The sequence below is a fragment of the Tripterygium wilfordii genome, chromosome 3, assembly GCF_013401445.1.
Source record: "Tripterygium wilfordii isolate XIE 37 chromosome 3, ASM1340144v1, whole genome shotgun sequence".
Classification (NCBI taxonomy): domain Eukaryota; kingdom Viridiplantae; phylum Streptophyta; class Magnoliopsida; order Celastrales; family Celastraceae; genus Tripterygium; species Tripterygium wilfordii.
The window spans coordinates 6,374,314-6,385,042 of NC_052234.1; the positions used below are offsets into that span (position 1 = coordinate 6,374,314).

Consider the following 10,729-nt stretch of genomic DNA (forward strand, 5'->3'; position numbering starts at 1 on the left):
CTGTGTATAAGAGAGAGAAATAGGAGAGAGAGTGAGTTGTGTAGAGAAGAGGGTGTATTTGCAAATAATACAAAAGTTGGGTATTTAACTTATTAATTTAAAAGTTCACTGTAGTCCCTACAGTTTTTACAGAAATGTCATTGTACATTTACAAAACATATATACGTATTAAACTTTAAAAAAACATAACTAATTCAATTTAACTCCGATGAAGGTGATTCTTGTCCTAAAAATTTTCTTTTAAAATCCCCCATTTATGAAAAATATTTCCAGATTTTTATCTTAATTTAATTTTTATTCTCCCCAAATCTCGGTTCATAATCACCGAGGTTCACCCCACCTCGATCAACGGGACAAAATAAAACTATGATTAGTGTAAAAATCAGGTCAGGATATTACAAAGACGTTGGTGCCAAATGTTGGACGTGAGAGCAGCAAAGGTGGAAGGTGATTTGGGTTTGGTGGTGTAGAATAGGAGTAGGACGGCCACTCATAGAGATTATGTTTACTCCGGCCTCGGACCAAGGATGCCCCCGTATTCTGATCCTTCACAAGAAAATGGTCAGGAAAAAATTCAACAGATGCATTATTAGACTTGCAAAATTGGGACACAGATAGAAGATTAGTTTTGATTTGAGGTGCACAAAGAATATTGTTGAGTGTAAATTTTGCAAGTGGTGTACGAATATGAGAAGAACCAACATGAGAAATAGAGATGCCATTACCATTACCAACGATGACATCTTTGTTCCCAACATAGTCAGAATGCACAGAGAGATTCTAAAGATCAGATGTGATGTGATGAGTGGCCCCGGAATCAAGAATCTAGTTATTATTGCTCTGAGTGATGAGCCCGAGAAATGGAGGGCCAAAGTTGAGGCTTGGAGCGACATGTTTTCGCACTATGGCCCGGTTTATCACATAGTTGACAAACAACTCGAGGTTGACTCATATATGTATTGGAATTCCAATTGGGTTGAGAAAATTGGGCTTGAGTGAGAACCCATACCTGAAGAATATGAAGGGTGACCATGTGAGGAAGGTGGTCGGGTATTAGAGTAGTTGTAGTGAGGGAGTGCACCCGAGTGTGGATTGGAGTGGCCAGAGTTGGTACGATTTGAAGAATAGTGGCCACCACGATTACCTCTTCCCCCACGGCCACGGAAGTTGGTCCGCCGTTGGGTAAATTGAGCAGTGATGGGCACATCATCATCCTTAGGTGGTTCACGGTTGTGAACTAGTTCTTCATCGAGGAGTTTGTTATAGAGATCCTCGAAGGAGATGGGTGTGTCACGGACATGAATTGCGGCAGTTAGTTCCTTAAAATCATCCGCAAGTCCATTAAGAGTGTGACCAAGAATCTCGGCATCACTGAGATTATGGCCTATGAGAGCAAGATCATCAACAATACTTTTGATCTTGGTCATATAGGCAGCAACAGTTTTTCCTTCTTTCTTGGTATGCATAAGAGTAGATAGGAGGGTAAGCATGCGAGTGTTGGACCGGTTTGCAAAGGTGGTTTCAAGTTTTGTCCAGGCTAAGGCAGAGGTGGAACAACTGTTAATAGTAGGACCAATAGTACTATGAACTGTGGCTTGAATAGCTAGTAAGACAAGTCGGTCTTGACGAAGCCAAAAAAGATGGTCAGGATGAGAAGTGGGAGGACATGGACGAGACCCATCCACATAGCCTAACAAGTCATAGCCAAAAAAGACGTTGCTCATCTGAGACTTCCAAGAAGCGTAGTTACCGCCATGTTTTGCCAATTTAAAAGGGATTTGAGATATGGCGTTTAGTGAAATCAAGTTTCCAACTTGTGAGGAGGGTTGACCGAGGATATGAGAAAGAGTGGTTGGGTTGGTAATATTAGTGTCGGTGTTGGTGGGGGGGATATTAATAGTAGAAGGATTAATTTCAGGGTTGGATCCAGATGATGGAGAAGACATGATAGGTGGCTAGTTGAAGAAGAAGACAAAGTAGAGAAGGATGAGCCGTTTGGCACAAAAAAAAAAAAAGAAGAAAGTAGGGTTGAGTGAGAGATCGAGTCTGCTCATGGACAGACAAGCTCCGATACCATAAAGAATTTGTGTAAAAGCTGTGTTATTCTCATTGATGTTGTATGTTACAATATATAGTGATACAAGACTATAATCGTGGTATACATATGGAAACTGAATCATCCTAGTTAGGAAATAGTATCACTCAAATCACTTGATTAAAGCGGAAGATATTTTAGCCATTTGCATCAAGCTCAAACTTCCTTCTTGCATGCGTACTTTATGTAAAGTGGCCCCCAGTGGCCATATTAACGATAAATAGAAAATCAAAAGAAAAAGTAAGGCCATTCCATTTCGACAAAAGACCCACACCCAAGTTCCATAGCTTTGGGTCCGCTATCCCGATCATGATTTTCCTACCCCCAGAGGGAAGGGTCCTTCCCTTTTTGGCCGGTTGTGGGCGAGGAGGGATTCGAACCCCCGACACCGTGGTTCGTAGCCACGTGCTCTAATCCTCTGAGCTACAGGCCCCACCCCGTCTCCACTGGATCTGTTCCCAGGAGTACCCTAAAAAAAAGGAACCTTTCCTCTCCCCAGCCATTTCGGGTTAAGAAGATGTGTCTCTCTCTATAAGAACGGTGCGTTCCGAGGTGTGAAGTGGGAGAGAAGGGATTTCACGAATATACAGTTGACTTTGTGAATTGGAAGAGATTATAGGATCCCGTATATCATGCTCTATCACTTTTGACCCATTTATCAACTCTCCATTCTTGACAATTTGCCATTTGAATTATGCTCAAGAAATAAAGGGAATTTAAGCAATAGAACGCCAGCAAAAGCAATTTCCATGGTTGAGCATTGGAACCCACACATAACTACCACTCTCTACGGTTCTACGTTGTTGCCCACCGCTTCTCGCCCCTCGAATCGAAGTTTTTATAATTTTTCTCCGACACCACAACTCTCTACGGTTCTACAACCTAATTATTGTGTATGTTTCCTTCTACAAAATTTTTGAATTTTTCCTGATTTGAGGAACCACAAGAACACCAATCAACTTGTTAGGTGTGAGGAGGAAAGAAAGGATCTAAACCGTGCTCAATTTACATGGAAACAAAACATGTTACAAATTTTTTTCACCTTAATTCAGATTTGGGGAAAATGGAAGCTTCGGAAAGGGATATTTCTAGTGAGAAAACTCGGGGATGACTTCGATTGGGTATCAAAGAGGAGTGATCGAGTGAAATGAACACAGAATAGCATTCATTCGTGGAAGAAGAAGAAAATGTTTTTTCAAAAAAAATTTAGGACTTTTTGATTAGTTGGCGGTTTTAATGATGTGGACTTTTTTCTTACAAAAATGACACGTGTATGGCACGTTCTCATTCCGATAGCCAGCTGGGCAAATTCCGACACTCAATCATCGGAAAATGAGAATCGAGATATAATTGGGTGATTTTTTTGTAACATTAAGGATATAATCGAGAAAGTTTGAACTTTAAGGATATAAACAAGAAAAATATGCAACTTTGAGGGCATAAAGTATGGTTTAGCCAAAAAGATACTACCTTCATATTGTTGAACACTTGATAACACTACTGTCCAGATCAATAGTACCCAACGCGTTCACAATTTTTTTTTAAGGAAAAATAAATTCATTTTATGGGAAAAAGCAAGGATTATGCAACCATAAATGTCAAAGAAAAAGAATAAATTTTTGGCATGGCTTGTGTATAAACCAATCAAATCATATAATGTTTACTAGGTGTTACCGGTAAACGAAGAAGCTTAAGAAGACTACGTTTTTAGTATCCGAAAAAATGGGTTGTCTACTTCCGGTAGTTGTTATAGCCGGCAAAGGATAGGGTTGGTGCTACTCACTTTGGGGAGTTCAACGCTGGTGACAACATGTAGAGAAGACGTTGGAGGTGACCGGACTTTGCAGGCTTTGTCGAGGGAATTCCTTCGCCGTTGTTAATGGAGGGCTGCGGTAGCTTCCCTATGGCCTGGCGCTTCGTTTGGGACCAGAAATGACACGAATCATGACCAGACGGTGAAGAGGCCATAGTTGATCGTGAGGTGAGCAGAGAGACATGAGAGAAATTAATGAAAAGAAAAATAAATTTTTTTTTAAAGTTAAAAGCCATGTTGGCATGCTTAGTCAACTTTGCCACATAGACTGGTATATTGCTGGAATAAAATTTGCTGGGATACATATTATTTTCGGACACAAAATTTGACCTACATGGCACAACAGAAATGTGAGAGAATTTTCTGTCAGTTTCAACTCTATAACATTGTATAAATGGGCATCATCTCCAACCACCTACAAAGAACCCAAAGGAATAAAAGATTAAATGGCCCAAATGAATAAAAGGTAAAAAGATGCTAACAAAGTCGGATTGAGGGGAGGGCCTATTCACTTTTGAACAGGTTATTAACATGTTCATCTATTCGATCTTGAGAGTAAGATTTGACGGTTCCCCTAAATCTACTTTTTAATTAGTAAAAATTAAAAAATATAACAAAAATCTAACTCAACCCAAAAACCTCTCTCGTACTACTCTTTTCAAGCGTTGCCAACACAGTCTTGCGATTTTCATTGCCACCACCACATCCGGCCACACAATTCCTCCTGTCCCTAGCCGACAACCACTCTAGCCACAAAATTCTGCCCACACTCTCTTCTTTCTCCTCTTCCTTTAACTTTCTATTTTTCGTCTTCAGCATCTCGTTAGCAATATCGGTGTCGATCATGTTCTTGATCATCGCGAGTGCATTACTGGCACATCTTCTCCACATTAACCAAGCCATCCAAAAGCGCCTCTCGCAAAAACCCCTCTCTATGTCACCATACTTAAAAATCCAATCGGGATTCAAATTTCAATATCAAAACCCTAAGAAACAAAATCCATTGAAGAAGAACAAGAACTAGAAGGAATCCACAGTCTGTCTCCAAAACCAAATTAGGTTCTGCATTTAACTAATTTTCTCTCTCTAAGAACAAACTTGTTCTCGTTGTTGTTTGCGTATGTAGAACCCATGATGATGAGGTTTCTGTGTGAATGAGAAGTCTGGCCGGTGAGATAGAGAGAGGTTTTTGGATAGAGTTTCTTTGTAATTTTTAATAATTAAAAGTGAACAGGCCCTCCCTCAATCCACTGCACGAACAAAGTCCACTACACTAATTAAACCCACTGTAATAGAAGTAGTTTTTTTAAAACTTTTTTTTTCTTAATATGTTAGTGTTTAACATAAATCCATCACTTTCAGAAAAAAATTCTTGGGAGAGTTGGCAGCAACATGGTCAGCATGAGTCCTGACTTAGTTATGGTTTTCTTTTCTCTAGTAATTTTGATTATAGTATGTTGATATAATCTACCTTTTTAGGCTTGTTTCATTCCACCTATTGGTGGCCCGCGTGCCAATTTTGGCCTCATGTTCTTTCACCCAATTGATGAGTTGATAAATATAAAAAAAAAAAAAAAACAATATCACTTAGAACATTTTTATTTCATGGAATAATTGTCAGATTATGAAAGTTAATCTTCTATACCAAATTACAAGTACGTCTCTTAATCTTGAAAAAATAGTGAACTTTTCCTTTAATATTAGTTACCTTGATGGCTTGATCTATGGCAGTATTGGTTATATTGATATATTACACAGTGAGATCTTATGATCAATACTTTGGTATTCTGGGTCCAGATATATTGGAAAATATATTTTTAATATATAATTCATGTGGTATGACTTTTGATTGATTTTATTTGATATAAATCCGAGCTAAGTTATTTTATTTTTTTTGAAGAAAGGTCCCAGACCCTGTTGTATTAGAAAAACAAATATAAAACCACAAAGAGTGGCCACTTTCTCTACCCACTAGGTAGACAAACAGTACACATAAAGCAAAGACTAACCAACAATAAGGAAGACAACATAAATTAAGCACAAAGAAAGGCAGTTGAATACTAAAAACAATAAATCAAAAAAACTCCCCCACACCACACAGGACCCTCTTCACCCTTAGGGAATTCTGACACTGCCAAATTAGCTTTAACGTCACGGCTAACGTAGCCAAATTAGAAGGGCAGAGCTTTTCAGAGAAGTAGATCCAAGCATGCTTCAAAGAGAATACCATCGCAGGGAGTTTGTGGAACTGACTTAAACTTGCAATGAACACATCGGAAGCTGGCTTACAAAAGAATAACGCATGCATTATGGACTCAAAATCACTGTGACAAACCGGACAGGTCTCAAATAAAGCTGTCTTCTGCTGGCACAGATTAGCAGACGTAGGAAGGATATTGCATATTGCTCTCCATAGAAAAATCTTACAAGAGGGTGGGACCTGAAGTGACCAAATAGATAACCAAAAATTATTCATGTTTACCACTGTAGAGGAGCTCGGCTCACTTCGGGCTTTAACTTCTAAAATCCTATGATACCAACTCCGGACTGAATACATTCCATTTGCAAACCCATTTCAGAACATCTTGTCCTCACTCACAAGAGGACTAACTGGAAGTTGGATAATTGCATTTGCCTCTTCATTGTTAAACAGAGCTCTTATAAGATGAAAATTCCACCACCTTGTACTATTATTTATAAGTGAATTTACAGTAGAGTGCCTTGAGAGACCCCACTCCAGGGCCACATCATTAAAGGGAAGAGGTCTAGCAACCCATTTGTCTACCTATATACGAGTACATGTTCGACTACCAATACGCCACTGTAGACCTTCGTTAAGAACCACTGTGCAGAACAAATACTCTTCCATACATAAGAAGAATTAGAAATAGAATTTACTTCCGAAACGGAGCAAAACCTGAAGTATTTTGCCTGTAAGATCCTTGCCACAAGGGAATAAGAGAACTTAATAATTCCCTAGCCCTGTTTAGCTTGATAGGAATAGTATGCTAAAGGTCATTATTTTATGTAATATTCAAACTCGATTTATTTATTTGAATAAAATATATTTAACATTTAAAATGAGAAAAGACATATTGACATCAGTGTCTTTTATTCTATATGGTATATGAATTGGTGTGTAGAGTCTAAGCTTGCACACGGAAGATCAATTCATAAGTTCATATCGAATATAAGTAAGCGATCACAACCAAGACGGAATTGGACAAACTGTCAGCTTGGCTGTGGTATAGTATTTAAGTATATCTATCTTGATTACGGAGAGCGGCAAAGCTTGAACTTACTATACCAGTACACTTGGAGTGTATTGATCAGGACTATGTGTGAGTCAATTTTCCCAGTCTGACTATATGGAAAATTGTACACTCACACAAACGTTATAGAATTGTTCATATTCTTAATTTATTAAAGATTATTAGTACATGTGCATTTAATGTACGAGACTTTGATTTACTAAAGAGTGAGGTCTTTTTGTACAGGCCAACAAATACCAAGTGAGTTGGGCCACCGCATTAATTGTACGATGGAAAATAATCTGTTAATAAAATTCACGTTCAATTATGGATTGATGATACCCTCTTGAGAATGCTTATAGGATTTGAGATTGTGTCAAAACCCTGCAGGTGGATTTTAATTAATCTGACACATTCAAATAAGTTAAGCGGTGAGATCAAGGAAATATTTAAAGATAGCAATTAAATATTATATGTCAGTGGCATATTTAATTGACGGGTATCTGTAACTTAACGTGAGGAATTTATGAACAAGTATAACGAAAGACTCAGATTTAATTTGAGATAAAACGGGGAGTGCAATTATAATATTTTAGTGGAATATATTATAATTTATGAATTATAATTATGTCCATGGGTTTGGGTTGATAATTAAATTCATAGGAAACCTATGTTTTATTTTTCCTAGTTGGTCCCCACTGTAGCCCATAAGCCCAATACTAGAAGATACAGGAAAACCAAAACGGATCGGAATTAGGAGAGGGAGAGGCTTAGGGGCCGGCCCACCTAGGGAGAAAACCCTAGGCGTGGCCAAACGCTATAAATGCACACATAGTGTGTGTTTTGTTGACACAAGTTTTGAGGCACCAGTTGGCCTCTCTACTCTCTAATCGTTTCCACTAGTTTTTGGTTAGTGTTCTTCAGGTTCTTGGAGAAAAGAGACCACCCTCTCAATCCAAGTTTGGGAATTGGTGCATACGGTGGAAGATCCGCAGGTTTGAGCTTAGTATCAAACTCGCTGACTCCATCCTTCGTTCCTGATTATTAGAGATCAAATCAGAGAGATCTCAAGGTATATAATCTTCTTGCAATTAATTGATCTATGGTTTGTGCTATGTTGATTAGTATTTGATAATAACTTTTTGAAACTTGTCTAACTATCGTTTATGTCTATGAGGTCCTTATACGCTTCCGCTGCGTTGCAAGTTTCCAACAATTCGTATCGGAGCCGGTCATAGATACGTAATCGATGCTAAACAAAATAAAAAATTTGTCAAATTTAATTTGTTAGCATAATCTATGTTTTTCGGTGTTATTGCTTACTTGTTTTTGCAGGCTGAAATTCTGGCTATCATGGTCTAAGTTTTTTTTAATTATGATTTTAGAATTGTTCACTCCGAATAAAGGAGTAGGAATTATTGTAAATCGAATTTTAGATTGTGAACTCTGGTTTGAAGGAGGCTAGGATTTTTTTTGTAAAAATAGATGAAGAAACGAAGAGACGAAGGGTACCGGCAGCTGCTGCCATCACAGGCAGTTGCTGCCAGCGCAGGCAACAAGTGCTGGCAGCAGTTTTGGTTGCAGCCAGCAGCTGCTGTAGGCCCGTCCGGCAGCCGACGGTCACCACCAGAAGCTGTCGACAGATGTGGGCGGCAGGGGGCAGATCGGGCAGCGGGTGCGGGGCAGTCCGGGCAGTAGTATTTCGAGCAGTTTCCAAACAGGGATTCCTAATCAAGTTGAGATTCGGCTTGATTGAAGACCATGATAGCTAGGACTCTTGATTGATTTGGTTTCCTATTTTAACTATGTCTCTTATTTTAATTGCATGTATGATTGTAAGTAAATGTCATGCTATATTAGGATTCCTATTTATTTATAGATGTTATCTAAACATGGAAAATAAAATATTAATCACCCAAAAAATAAAATATTAAGTGGGAGAAGGGTTACACATCACCCTACGGTCTCCATCATTGGTTCAAAGAAAAATATATAATAATAAAATTCGGAAGGTTGAAATATTAAATGTGACTACGGTATTATTTTGGGAAAATCCGTTTTTAACTTAAGATTTTTTTGGGTACCAAAGTGTGTAATTCCGACCCATGCATTTAAGTATTTTAATTTAAGATTAACAATGCAATGTCTAGAAAGTTCTGTCAAGGATTGAGGTTACTTAATTGCGTGCCGTTTTCTGGAAAGCCCCCTCTTACCTGGGAACGACCTGGTTGTTAGATTTGTTAATCGTTAAATTGAAAACCTATGGTGCTGCGATAACTGTTTCACTTCATGGAGAAAATCCGTAACGAATCTCGGTTTTGGGCGGTGATACCAAAATGCGTAAATTCTGGTCAATGCATTTTTTAAGATATCTCAATTCCAGGAGTTTTGGAATTACGGAAATATTTTTTAAGTTTGGATTATTGGTAAGAAAATATAATAGAGATGTAATTGAAAATATGTGTTGGCTTAGCCCTTCCTCCCTATCGGAAATTTTCGATTGCAGATATCTCAGATTATTAGTTTTCTTGATAGTCATAATGAGTAGTCATTTATTATAAAATTATTTCCCAATCGGAATAAATTTTATGAAGATGGTGAGATTATGATCAAGTGATGGTTATACACTTAACTATAAATTATGGAAATATTTCCCATCGAAATCAATACCATTATTTATAGGACCAAAGCAAGTTAACTAATTAAATTTACATTTGACACGGCGTGTTGTCTAGACAATGAAAATTAATGCGAACTAAATTGCATGGAATTTATTCTCCCATCGAGATAGGAAATTTCATGCTAAAGTGTTTTGATTGTTAACGAATTATATGATTGATTATGGGTGCAATCTTAGATAATTCGAATCATGTATGCCATAAATTAATTTTTGAATATGTCCCTTTTTTTAGTTTTTCAAAATGCCTTCATTCAACCCATTATCTGTTATACTGAAAGACCATAAGTTGGATGGAACAAACTATGTCAACTGGAAAAGAAATTTGGATATTGTGCTCACCTCTGAAGAGTACAAATTTGTATTGACTGAAATATGCCCTGAATTGCCTGAAGAGGGTGCCACTAATGAGCAAATCAGTGCTCACAAGAAGTGGAAGAAGGCTGATGAAATGGCTAGATGCTACATGTTAGCATCAATGTCAGACGTGTTGCAAACACAACACCAGAATATGACAAGTGCCTATGACATCATTTATAGCCTAAAGGAGATGTTTGGTGATCAAGGCAGAGCCGCAAGGCAGACTACCACGAAAACACTCCTAAACACCCAGATGAAGGAAGGAGCCAATGTAAGTGAGCACACTCTTAAGATGATGAGTCTTTTGAATGAGCTCGAAATACTTGGTGCTAATATTGATGGTGAAAGCCAGATTGATATCGTACTTCAATCTCTTCTTAATAGCTATGAGAATTTTCAGCTGAACTATAACATGAACAAAAGGCTTTATACCTTGCCGGAACTTCTCAATGAGCTTAAAGGAGCAGAAAAACTTCAACCTAAGCAAGCTAAGGTTAATCTGAATGAGAAAGGATCTTCTACCATACGAAAGG

General features: G+C 38.0%; 1 non-coding gene across 1 annotated transcript; it reads right to left on the reverse strand.

Annotated features, from left to right (window-relative positions):
• Positions 1-2,454: 2,454 nt before the first annotated feature.
• Positions 2,455-2,533, reverse strand: TRNAR-ACG. Its single transcript has one exon. It is a non-coding gene; the product is annotated as a tRNA-Arg (tRNA).
• Between the last annotated feature and the right edge of the window lie 8,196 nt (positions 2,534-10,729).